Below are 14,401 nucleotides of genomic sequence, written 5' to 3' on the forward strand. Positions count from 1 at the left end.
CCACTTTGCAGATTAATTTCTAAAAATCGGAGTGCCAATTTTCCCAAAATTAAAAGGAAGAGTGTATACGCTGTTGAACAATTCTCCTCTTGACACCAGTCACAAAGCTATTGCAAGCGTGATCCAGCCTCCACTTAATATTCTGGGATTATTTCCTTTCCCTGAAATTTCATTCTGACAAGGCCTATGCCATAGTTTATCTGTCACTGCTGATATGCCCCTGGCTGTTTCAGAGGAAAGGTTTCAATGACTTAAAATAAAGCAAGGATGTTCACTCTCACTGCTTTCGTTCACCATTGTGCCATTGTGCTGGTTGTCCTGACAAGTGCAATAAGGCAAGAAAAGAAATAAAAGTCATATAGACTGGAAACGAATAGTGAAACTGCTGATTCACAGACAGCATGATGTTATAAATCCCAATGAATTTATAACAACCACTACAAAACCCATAAGCTTTATTAAGTGAATTTAGCAAAACCACAGGATAAAAGGTAAGTATACAAATACACACTGTATTCTTTAAACTAGCAATGAGTGACTGAAAATTAAATTTTAAAAATACCACTTATAAAACCACCAAAATTGTGAAATGCATAAGAATAAATTTAACAACATATGTGAAAGACCTGTACATTGAAAACTACAAAATATTGCTGAGAGAAACAAAAGAAGACTGAAATAAATGGAGCGAAGTATCACATTCATGGGCTGGAAGACTCAATATCATCAAGATGTTAATTCTATCCAAATCGATTTGTAGAATCAGCACTATCTCAAATAAATTCTCAATAGAAGTTTTGGAAGAAATTGACAAGTTGATTCTGGAATTTACATATAATTGCAAAGGACCTAGAATAGAATGAAGTTGGAGAAATACACTACTGGATTTCAAGATTAATAGAAAGCTGCAGCCATCAAGGTAAGGAAATATTAGTGTAAGGCTAGACACATAGATAAATGGAACAGACTAGAGATTCCAGAAATAAATACACATAAACAGAGTAAGTGTCAAGGATATTCAATAGGGAAAGGATAGTTTTTTTAAACAAATGATGCATATCAATTGGATATCTGTATGGCAAAAAAATGAATCTCAACCATTACACACAAATAAACTCAAGAAGAATTATAGTGTTTAATTATAACATAAATATATGTGATATATAAATGCTATTCTATATATAAACATAGAAGTTCAAACAATACAGTTTTTAGGAGAAAATATTCATAATCTTGAAGTGGGCAAAGAGAAGACACAAAACATATGCCGTAAAAGAAAAACCTGACTAACTAGGCTTCATCCAATTAAAACTTTCTGTTCTTCTAAAGACAGCACTAAGATTATGAAAAGTCAAGCCATAACCTAGGAAAAAATACTGGAAATACATATCCAACAAAGGACTTGTATCCAAAAATATTTAAAGATTATTTGCAGCTCAAGAAGACAGTCTGGTTTTTTTATGTGCAAAATATTTGAACATACCATTTACAAAAGAAGATACTGAATATTCAATGAACATATGTAAAGATGTTCAACAGCAGTATTCATCAGGGAAATGCAAACCAAAGTACCACGAAGTGCCATTGTGCGTCCTCTGGAATAGCTCACATCAAAAAGACCAACAATGCTGGGTGCTGATGGCAATGAAAAACACTGGAACTCTCTTCTGTTGAAGACGGGAGTTTAAAATTGTGTAACCACTTTGGAAAATAGTTTGTTTCTTATAAAAATAAGGCACACACCATAAGATCCAGCAATTCCATTCTAGGTATTAATCCAAAAGAAGTGAAAAAATATTTTTGTGAACACTTGTACGCAAATGTTTATAATAGCTTTTTTCTTCAACAACAGAACAAAACTGAAAACAGCAAAATGATCATCAACAGATGAATGGATAACATAAATTGTGGTACATAGTATGTAATACTACTCAGCAATTAAGAGACGCAAACTACTGATACATGCAACAACATAGATGAACATCAAACATTATGCTGAGCAAAAGAAGCCAGGGCACACTGTAAGATTATATTTAGATGAAATTTTAGGACAGGCAACACTAATATACATGACAGAAAGCAAATCAGTGGTTACCCGAGGGGTAGTGAATTGACGGCTGGGAGACAGGAGGGAAATTCTTGGACAGATGGAAACATTCTGAATGTGTTTGGCATAACTTGTCCTTAACTCATCAAACCATAGATTTAAAATGGGTGCATCTTATTGCATGTAAATTATATCCCAATGTTGACTAAAAACAACAATTCATTTTGCCAGCTGACAGAGCTTCAAGGTAAAAGAGGCCTATAACAGGGCAGATTTGGTCTTGACATTTTAATAGGGTTACTGTTAAAATCTTCATCTTGAAGCCAGTCTCTTCCTTTGGTCTCTTTCCTCAGGGAAGTTCCGTGAAGAAAGAGCTTGCCATAATTCCTCCCTCCTTCCTTCCTTTTTAAGAATTAAAGTATTTACTCTTCATTAAGAAAATGTTTATATTAGAACATTTGTGCTGTCGATTTAGTATAATTAGAATTTTTGGAATAAGGCAGTAGTAATTCTAACACTTTATATATTAGAACCAAGAAGCTTCCAATGTGCCTATTTTAAATTCAAGAGGGAGCTTTTCTTACCATGGAGTCTTCACTCCCTCTTACATTTGAAATCATTGGCATCTATTAAGTGATATTTTTCTTTGTAATATCTATATGAGGAGAAGTAAGGTAAAGGTGACTTCAGATATTTCTTAGTTTTGCTCTACTAACCCCAGGTATAAACACCGGGAAAATCCAGTTTCTGAATTGGAAGCTGTGGTCAGAGAATGGGTGGGTGCTGAAGGAGGTTTTCAAGCCCTCTGCCATCTCCAGCCTGAGCACCTCAGGTATCTCTGCTTCCACATCAGGAAAGAAGATTTCAGTCTCACTTTCTTTTACCACTAGTCTTCTCACAGAGTGGTTTCCTGTTACAACCCTGCTGGAGGTCTCCAGGTGCCTCTGCCACTTTCGCTGGAGACAACAGACGCAACTTCAGAATTGTAAATTTGACCATTTGGGAATGTTATTTCTAAAAATCTAGATGCCAAGTTTCCCAGAATCAAAGATAGAGGCTATAATCTTTTAGACAGTTCCTCTCCTGAAACCACTTGCCATCTAACCATAACCCTGGGTAAGGATGGGTCGACCAGCAAGCAAACCTTCTGAGATTATTTTTCTTTCTAGGAATATCTGCACTGAAGTTTATCCTATCTTACTGATTTACCCTGGCTAATACGGAGAAACATTTTTCTCTCCAAACCTTACCATCCAATTTACAGGAGCAATCATGGGGCTTCATAAAAAGTTGTTGAAACTCAGTAGTAGTCAGATAAATGCAAATGAAACAAACATTAAAATGCCCTCTTGTTCATATAAGATTGGCAAACATTTTGAAGTTGGCGTTGCAGTTATGTATTGCTGTGTAACAAACTACCCCAAAATGCAGTGTATTAAAACAACAATTTCTCTCACACAGTTCTACTGATTGAGTTTAGCCATTTGGATATCACTTGGGGTCTCCAATGCAGTTTCAGTCAGATGATGTCTGGGGCTGGAGATATTTAAGGGATTGGCTGGGACTGATTTTCAAGATGGCACCTCAGCAGAGATGGTGGAAACAGCCGTGGGTTAGCTGGGCATCTCTCTCTACGCAGCCTCTTTACATGGCTAGCTTGGCTTCTTCCTAACATGGTGGTTTCAAGATAGTCAGATGTTTTACAAGGCAGTCGTCTCCCAGAAGGTGTATTCCAAAATGCCCAGATGGTTGCTGCAAGGCTTCTTATAGTCTTGGAAATCATGACAAATCACTTCCCCCATATCCTAATGGGCCAAAGTGAATCACAGGGCCAGCCCAGTTCAAGGGGAGGGGACAACACAAGGACATAGATCCAGTGATCACATACAAAATGTATTCACACTGCTCCCAAGAGCCCCCCCAAATCAACCATTTCAGCACCAGGACCAGGCTTGCCATTCAGGATCTTATAATCTAAACCAGGTCCACATATATGTGAAGTGCCTCTATTGGAGGTCCTCAGGAGTATTCCTTGAGGACAGTTATCCTTGATCTGAAGACCTTTGAACCAAAGACACAAGTTACCTGGCTCTCACCTGATGTGCTGTAGGTGAATGTAGACATTTGCTTCCCAAAAAGGGGAGATGAGAAGGCACGTAGTTATTCTGAATCCAGCTAGACTTATTTGCCAGTGTCTTGATTAGGATTCAGTCCTATTCCCTGGGAGTGGTTCTCTGTAGTTGTTGGCTCCACTCTTGGGGGCTGGTCTAGGCTCTAGATTATGTATTATTATTCCTTTTTCATAAGAAATGGCCATGTTTTCAGCTGAGTAGTCTTTAGCCTGCTTCCCTGCTACAGAAGATTGGGAACTCTGAGGACTCTTTTCTCATAGAAATATCTCTGTCCTCTACAGTCCAAGCTGCCAGCACTTTAGTCATTCAACTTTCTTAAAAACTTTGAGAGGTTCCTGTGACTTTTATTGGGTTTCATGCTATTAGGCAAAATCTATACCCACAAATCATTTCAAGAAAGTCCTCCACTTACCTCGGGCTGAGAGTCAAAATACTGTTTCAGTGTCCTAAAGACTCTCCTATTTAGCAAGGAGAGTCCGGGAGGCACAGCCTTGGATCTGCCTGGCATCTCAGCTAAGCCTTACAGCTGCATCCTGGCCTAAGTCTTCACTCAGAACATTTACTGGAAACACTCCAGATTTGATCTTTACCTTTTCTTACTTTGAGAATCTTTTGTCTGTTAGAAAGACCACCCTGGGTCTTCAAAATTTCTGTAAGTTCTGCTAAACAGTTCCTTTTCTCATTCATATGTCTCCCATATTTTATCATAAGCAGTTAGAAGAAGCCATTTATCACTTTCAACATTCTGCCTGGGAATCTCTTTAGCCTTATTTCACCAGATGTGGTAGGCTCTGGATTTAATTTCTGGGAATAAGCAGCTTCAGGCACTTTGTATCTTCTGCTTGACAGACTTGAGTAGAATGTGGTACTGGATTAAAGCAGAAGGGAGCAGTACATCCCAAACTAAAAAATTCATAATTCTTCATCTTCTGTGGAAAAATACTGAAATTCTATTCTGTCACTCTTCAACCTGGAACAACTGAAGATCTGAGTGTGGGAATATATACCTTCAGATAGAGCTATATAATTAGCTTGGAAAACAGTGAACTATGCAAAAATTTTGAGGAGCCCAGTATTTATTAAATGAACTCACAGAAAACAAGTCACTGAAAACATGTACATGAGGTTAGGTGTATAGAAAAATGTTTTCACTCAATTCACTATTATTTATTAAACACATACTTTTTACAAAGCTTTGAATGAAGAGCTTGGGATTAGAATCAGACAATGAGGAGGGAGGAATAATCCCTGCTTCACAATAACATAATATTTCATAAAATATGACCTAAACCATTACATGATGATATACAGTTATACGGAAAGTGAGCTTTCACCAAATAATTGCTTTTCCAACTTTTTGGTTACCATTGATTTGCAAGTACAATTTTTCTTCAAATGGAATCACTAATATTGAGAATATCCTATTTATAAAAATAATTGTTTGTTAAAAACTGATTGTTAATATGAATTTAACTCATGTCATCTGTAAAAATTCAATTTATAAAAAGTAAATATTAAAAACTGCCAGCTAGTATAATATGATTCTGAAAGATCCTGTTAGAAAAAAGTTAGGGTCTTTTTGGGTTAGGTTATTTTTATACAACAGATCCTCCCATTCTATTCCCCTATTTCACAGTCATGTCCTTTTGCTTTCTCTTGTATTGTGGCACAGTGGAAAGAGCATAGGCTTTGGAGTCAGTAAATCTGGGTTCAAATCCTAGCTGTATCACTTGAAAGCTATCTCTATACCTGTTTCCTCATGGATAAAATGGAGATGATACTTTACATTCCCAGCCCGTAATTCAGTGCCTGGCTCAGTGTATTGCCTCAGTATTTGTTAAACAAATGAGAAATGTCTGTAATATTTCTGGCACATCGTTGGCATTCAATGAAAGATTGTCTTCTCATGGCCATCCACTAATGCAACTGCTGCTGCTTTGTATATATTATGTCCCCCAGAAAAAAAGTCACGTTCTTTGATGCAGTCTTGTGGGCGCAGATGTATTGGCGTTGATTAGATTGTAATTCTTTGATTGAGTGTTTCCATGGAGATGTGACCCACCCAACTGTAGGTGATAACTCTTATTGGATAATTTCCATGGATGTGTGGCCCTGGCCATTCAATGTGGGCCTTGATTAGTTTACTAGAGCACTATATAAGCTTAGAGAGAAGGAGCGAGCTTGCTACAGCCAAGAGGGACACTTTGAAGAATACACAGGAACTGAGAGAGGAGCTGGAGCTGAGACAGACATTTTGAAGATGGCCGTTGGAAGCTGACACAGACGTTTTGGAGAACGCCATTTTGAAACGCAACCTGGGAGCTAGCAGATGCCTTCCCAGCTAACAGGCTCTCTGGATGCCAATGGCCTTTGTCCAGTGAAAGTTCCCTGTGTTGATGGACACTTTATGGCCTTAAGACTGTAACTGTGCAACCAAATAAACCCCCTTTTTAAAATCCAGTCCATTTGTGGTGTTTTGCATTCCGGCAGCATTAGCAAACTGGAACAATCCATCAATGCAACTGCTTCTACCTTGCTTTATTTTATCCCAGGTAAAATCTTGCTTCCACCATTATCTGCTCCCTTTTTGACTAAATATCTGATAGGATCTTAAATGCCTAAGTGTGGCTTTGTGCTTCACATCCCCAATCTTTGCATGTTTTAATTCAAGTTTTATTTTGTCACCATGGACTCCAGAATCTGCTCTATGGTTTGAATGGAAGACTTGTTCCTACATTGCTGTCCATTTTTGACAGGTGGCCGCAACAAGGAGGTTAAATGAGAATCTGAGAGGGGAGCAGAAGAATGTCAGATTCGTGGATAGACTCCATCTGAAATAAGTGTTATATGTGATAATATAGCCATCAGGGACACTGATCATAACAGAGGTCAGAGGAGGAGACTTGGGTGCAGAGGTCAGAGGGGGAGAAACTGGCAGGAGGAGAGAGGAGGGAGAAAAGACATTTGGCAGGTTGTCATCTTCATCACCTGAATGATCTTGTTCAATCTTGCAGCAATTTTGTAACAATATAAGGCCACCCCCATATTGCAGGGCAGGCAGGGTTTTCTATTCCTCAGAAAATGTTCACTGAAGAGATATTAGCAGGAAATGCCATCCAGATCAAAGGTACCTTAAGGAGAACAGTGAGGCTTTGTCCAAATGAGTCAAGGGATCAGTAAGCATCTTGAAACCCAGTGCATTATTTTCCTTGGGAAAATAAAAACACTGGGCCATCCAGACAACAAGAAATACCTGTTGGAAGGAAACTCTGGAATATAAAATGGAACTGCTGGATTGAAGAGTGGTGTTGTCTCTGTGTAAACAGTTTCTTTGTCCAAATAAAGCTAAACAGGGTCCATCTATGGGTGAATGATTTTCTTGATGGTTAAAATTAAAATTAGAACCTAGTTTTTAGTGAGACGATTGTAGTCCTATAGAAACTTATAGGGCTGCCAAATAATTTCAATAAAAATACTTATCTAAGGATATTTCTTTAGAGGAAGGACAGTTTAGACCACAGACTTCCTTAACAGGCTACCCTGGACTCAAATGATAAAGTATATATCTGTTCTCTAAGGCTAGGATTGGGGATGTAAGTGTTTTAACAGGCAAAGGGAAAACTGATTCCTTTATAAGATGTATTTTTAAAAATTGAATGCCTCTAGGGGATTTTCTTGAAACTACCATTATAGCATCCCTCCTTCCTGCCTTCCCCAAATAGGCCTCTTGGATAAAGTTCATCAGCCAACATGAATTTCAGTGACTGAATGGTTGTGTATCTGTAAGTGAAATGACGATGTTTCTGTTAAGCTTAATTTTATATCTATGAGCAAATTGCATTCAGCTTTCCTCCCCAACATCTATGATGGCAACAGGTTTCAGTTGCCTGATTTTGTGGCTTTGTATCTGCAGCACTTACTGCTGAGCTACACACCTCCAGCACAGGCACTTCCATGAGTGGATTGAACCACAAATACCCCTGATTCCATTGGGGGCCTTTTCTTCTCAAGTTGGGTGCACATTTCCACAGTTACATGATCAAAAGAAAGTGTGTTATAATACTACTAGAAATAAACCTGGGCACTCAGGTTTAAATAGGCTTTGCGGATTAACTGCATTCCAGACTATCCAATTGCCATTCATTCATTCATTCACTCACAGAAGAAGCATTTACTAAAAGCTTTAATATGGGCCACATTCCTTCTAGGCACAGGGAAAAATGCAAAAAGTCCCCAGAGGACTGTAGCTTGACAACTGAGTAGATAAACACGAATGATTTGGCAACTGAGGAAGTGGATTGTAATATGCTGAGCCAGTGTTCTCTGAAAACTACAGATTTCATGAAATTATTTCCAGGAAATGGTAAATGGATAAACATTTTTACTTTAATAGTTATAAACTCCAATGTATATCAGAAAAGTAAGCATTCCAAGCCTACTAAATCACTGCTTAGGATGACTTTGTATCAGTCAATATTTAGTCAGGAGATTATTAAAAAACACCTAGTGGTATTTTAACATAGAAAAGTCAATGCATAAGAATCATCAACAGGGTATTAATGAATGAAAAAGGTAAAATGAGAACGCGAAGGTAGAATGCAGGAAGCTGCTACTCTTAGGGATGAGATTGGAATTACTAAAATTTAGAAGCTTGAAGGGACCCCGAAGAGCTGAAATTCAGACCTTTGATAAGAATTTGTTGCTCAGTTAATACCAGTGTCCCTGACTGGGGGGCCCTGTGGGCTAAGGACTAGACAGATGTCTGAGGAGGGGGAGCTAATTGGTTGGTGCTGGTTCTTTAGAGGAGGTACCTTGGGGCTGTTCCAGCAATGTAGCGGAAAGCCTAAAATTAGGGCCCAATATTATATGTGCCTTGACATCTGGGAAAACTGGGGGAGCCTCTAATGGCCTAAACTCAACCTCTCCTACCCACTTTGCTCCCAGAGATAAAGTCCACATAAAGACAAACAACCCTCTTACTGCAGGGGCCTGTGCCTGTCTAGCCCCAGGTAATGGGCTTCAAATCCCTGCCAGTCTGTGCAATTATTCAAACAATCCAATCACATCCTCCTGTGGGAACCAGGGTCATGTCATTCTCTTGTGAGTACAAGCTCCCATCTGTTCACTCTGCTCTTCGGTGAACCCCCTGCGTGGCCTGCTGTGTCCTCCTCCCCTGGGCTGTGAGGACCGTGACTAATAAACTGTCCACTGCCAGGTGTCAGGTGTTCAGCCTCTTGTACCATTTAGGGCAGGGAACCCTCCTTCCCCAGCGGGTTGAGTAGGAGGTGGCCAGAGCACAGACTGAAAGGACCAAGTCCTTTCTTCCTCCTCTAGCCTTACCTTCTCTCTCAGGGGCCTCCATGGTCAAAGCCTGGTAAGGAGGCAGCTGGCCAAGGAGAAATGTGGTTTGCATGGTCCCAGCCCAGCACTAAAAGTAGAGTACAGAAGGGGGAGTTTGAATCTGAGACTCAATAGCTTAACATCTGCTACAGTCCACCCCTTTGGTCGTTCAGCATCCACACACATTTCTAAACATCATTAAACTCCCCACAAGAAAAACAGCTCTTTATTTCTACCTGACAGATTGAAAGCATCATGTGTATAAAAGAAGATGGTCTTTCCCTCTCTCCAAAATGAGAAGAGACAAAGTCCCAATAGTCATTGTATCAATTTCTGGGGGACAGTCACACCACTTGTCCCTTGACTATGCTAATTGCACCTAAAATTTAGTCACGGATCCATCTGAGTATTCTAAACCAGTTACCTAGAGACCAAATAGTAAAGTTAACCCCCTAGAGAACTTGAATAAAATAATAAGGTAAATGAGGGGAAAGAAGAGATTAGTATATACATATATGAATGTGCATACATATGCATATAAAAATGTGCATGTATATACTTACATACTTATATACATATGCACAGACATATACATACATACATTTGCATGCATGTATATATACACACACCCCCATACATACACATATATCAAGCAAGAGAGAAAAGATGCATAACTATTACAGTAACTTGTTTCTGTAGCTGGCTACAAGGCTGTAGTCGATATATTTCATTCTTCCCCTACACATTCCATGTTTCCTCCTCCCTCAGCCAGGGCCTCAGCTGCTCAAGGTTTATACCTGGTAAGGTAACCCAGAAACTCATTGCCTAAAGGGTTTAAATCATCCCCACCTCTTCGGGGTTGTAGTTTTTCATTAAAACTTATTATTGGACATGGAAGTACTAAAAGATGCCCCATGGACTCCAGATATCATCCTCCCTGACCCATTGTGTTAGAACAACACAAATGTCCTTTTGATATCAGGATCAGCTGCACCATCCAAGAGAGTAAATTCCTTCTTTGCCTATTGGTTTAGGGGCATGAGGAGTCCAGAATGACCAGAGAGCAGTCTCAATTTCCATTTCAATGGAAACTTTGTTGTGTCTCCTGGTGGAAGCGTTTGTCCCTTGAAAAACCCAGACCTCCAGCCCACAGAGCTTGAAACCGAGGGACAGGAAGCAAACAGTCTGTGAGTAGGTTATCAGGTGTAACAAGTAGAAGAGCCGCTCCCTTTACCTCTGCTTGACTCCAGACTCTTGCTCAAAGAAGAAATTTCATCTTGTAAGGTAGAGTGTTGCACCCCACCTAGTGCCATCACCGAGTCTTCAGTAGACCATTCCTCCATTCTAGTATGTCAGCTGCTTCTGGGGTATATGATAAGACCAGTAAATTCTAGAGGCATAAGCCCATTGCTCCACTTCTTTTACTGTGAATGGTTCATCAGTTAGAAGTAATGCACGGAACACCATGAGGATGAAAAAGTCATTCCATAAGCTGGCAGGTTGTGGTGCTGGTAAAACAGCTGGGGAAGGACTCCTGGCTTCTGCCCCAGGATGTAGGGAGCTGCAGGGAACATTGTTCCCACCCTTACAATGAAGAAGAGCCTGCCTAACTTCAAATTCACTTTTGTTTTAACTCATCAAAGAGCTGAGGATACAGAACAACCAAAAATCAAGAAGAGATGGTGCCTTCAGGAAGAGAGGAGGGAGACATGAGTCCATGCTCATCTGGGGCAGATACAAGTGGACACAGGAAGACGAGTTCGGTTGTCAGGTTGGCGAAGGCTGAGTGGAGGCTGTCAGGATGGTGTGAAAACCCAAGGAGCTGTAGAAAAGGAGGAGTCTGCACCCTCTTGGAGGCTCTATGAACAGATCCCACTGGATGCTCAGAGAAAAGAGCTGAAGTGTCCATTGTGGGGAGATTTGAGGGAGAAGAGCAGATTGGCCAGAGAAACCAGTAACTCTACCTGGATCCTTCTGTCCTATGTCCACTATGGAACAAACCCTTAATCTGTGGGCGGAAAGGGTAACAATCTCTGCTACCCTTAGAACATTAGTGAAATCTCCTTGCTGCTGGAAAAAGGAACCAGGAGGGAAAACTTTACTCTTCAGGGAGGAGCAGGATTAAGTCCTCAGCCTACAACTACAGCCAGGGGAGAGCCCAGAGAAAAGGGGGAGCACATGATCATGACTCAGGACCAAACAAAACATGGACAGAATTCATTGCCAGGTGGCCTACTCTACAAGAAATGTCAAAGGAAGTTCTTCCAGCAGAAAGAACACAATAGACTGAAACTTGGATCTATATATAAAGAAATGAAGATGACTAGATATGGGGAAAAAAAGTAAAATTTACTGCAATTTGCTATTTGTAATTGATTTAAAATATAACCGAATGTCTAAAGAAGCAATATGGTGTGTGCACAGCATATGTAAAAGTAAACTATATGATGACAATAGCAAACATGTTCATATTCTGTGCCCATTACATGTGCTCCATCCTCATTCTTCTTCAGCAGACATCTCTGTCAGCAATTCTGCAGTCCTTTTCTACACTGGTCCCTTACCATCTCGCCAGATTGCTACAACTGCCCTTGATCAATGTAGATCTGTAACTAGGGCCATATCCCAGAGCAGGCAAGGTGGGAAGCCAAATGTACTGCTTGGAGTTCTTTCCAGTTGGAGGGTTTCCCTTCCTCACTGTCCTTTAGGGCTACCATGCTGCAGCCCTCTATTTCTGGCTGGTGAAAGAACATTGGGCAGCCCCAGGTCTAAGTTTTTCTCAGCCTACTGCTTATAAGAAACTCTCCCATAAGGCCGTAAGAGTGGATCAAAGGAGAATGGGAATTGAAGGAGAAATGGGTGTTAAAATGAGTTACTTTTCACTGCTTATGCAACTTTTTGTGCATTCCAACCAGCTCAATCCCCTCTGGTATGACATTCTACTTCATATTTGTGCAGTACATGCCGTACCTAATGGATTTACCACCCAGTCTGTGACCGACAGTTCAGGGCACATGATCATTGTGCAAATAGCAAGCTGCTGAAAGGGGTTTGGATTTTTCTCTAAAACCCTATTTCTGAGCTGTGATTGCCCTATTGGGGCTTGTTGGAGGATTCACACATCTTTCATATTCGCCACAAACCCTGGGTGCCATTGAATCGGCTTTTCATACACAGCAGCTTGGAATTGCTATAGAAACTTCTCTTGTTCTGGTTTTTACTCAAACTGCAATTCTTATGAGTTATTCAATAAATCCTGACAGTATCACTCAAATGTGCTTTCAAAATCCAGAAGTGCCCCCGCCCCAGGCAACGATGATAAGCAGTTTAAAATGTAGCAACATAGTTTTCATGTTGGAGGGGTAATTTGGAATCCTCTAAACCACTGGACATCAAGAAAGCTTTCTTAGGGAGTGGGCCCATGAATTTTCAAGGCTCTAACTCCCACCCTCTGCATTTTATCTTCCTAATGCATCTAAGTGACCTGCTACTTTCTGCTAACAAGGTCCAAACAACCTAATGCCATCACTGTGGTGGTGAATGTGATGTTCCCTGCAATACCACAATGGTCAAGATCTCTGCAGACCACATTATGGCTGAGAGCAGGACTGATATTGTGGTGGCAAGACTGTGGAAGTTGATCCTGCCAGATATAAGCGAATAGCTCCTGGTGGTCCTTGCAAAATGGTACAGAAAAAGCAATTGCTGGGTTAACAGCTGCATACTGTGTTGACTCGCTCTAGTAAACATCACATGTAGAGTGTCTGCTGCAATTGGAGCCCTTTAATTAGGTTCATGATAATCTAGTCATTGTCTAAGATCCTCCTGCCTTCTGCCTAGGCCAAGAAGGGCTTTGATACAGGTGATTCCACGGCAGATGACAAGATCACCAGGACGTCTAAAGTGAGAGAAGGCAACTGAACCGTTGAGGACCATCAGCAGGCAGGAGAGTCCCAATGAAGAGGGGAGGGTAGGAATGGCAGTAGAGAAAATTGGTATTGCAGACTACTTCTTCCAGCCAAGATGAAGTAAGAGGGGTTGCCTTTGGGGCACCAAACGTGTAGGGTTTAGCTTGGATGAAGAAGCTCTGTGCCTCAGTTTGAAGAGGAAGAGATGGAGGGAAAAACTAAGCTGTTTCTAGAATTTAGGCAATAGTGTATGTAGGCCAGCTAGTTTTACCCTGAAATTTCTGGCTTAGTGGTCAGTTTCTTCAAAATGCTTGGCTCCATCTGGTCCTTCCAAATAGGCCATCTTTTGTGTAATTGCTAATACTGAAGACAGACGCCAACATTAGTGATCAGAAGCTGGGATCCTATCGGAGCTCCGTCTTAATTGAACTACTGTTTTGGAGAACAGACTGAGTAAATTTCAGTATTTTGATTGTTTTGATTTAAAATGAATCCATCATTGGCACTATTTCACGTACAAATCATGTCAGTTAAGTTGGTTTCATGATTATCTTGATCAGACTAGGAGGCAATAAAGTGTTGTCACTTATACAACAGGCTCTGGAAGTAGGCTGCTTACTTAGGTCAGGGGTTGGCAAATGTTTCCATCAAGGGCCAGATGGTAAATATTTTAGGCTTGTGGGAACATGGTCTGTTCCAACTACCCAACTCTCCAGTCATAGTAGGAAAGCAGTCACAGACAATACATAAACGAATAGGTGCGTTCCAATAAAACTACTTACATTGGGCAGGTAGCTCTTGGGCTGCAGTTTGCCAAAACCTGGCCTGGTTCAAATCCCATCTCTTCCACTTAGAAATTGCATGACTATGAGTACATTCATAAATTCATATGAAGCACTTAGTGTTCACAGAGAGTCAGTGTTAGCATTTTTATTATTCCTTTAAAAAGCTCTATTTTTTCCCCCAGTAGCATG

The sequence above is a fragment of the Choloepus didactylus genome, chromosome 22, assembly GCF_015220235.1.
Source record: "Choloepus didactylus isolate mChoDid1 chromosome 22, mChoDid1.pri, whole genome shotgun sequence".
Classification (NCBI taxonomy): Eukaryota; Metazoa; Chordata; class Mammalia; order Pilosa; family Megalonychidae; genus Choloepus; species Choloepus didactylus.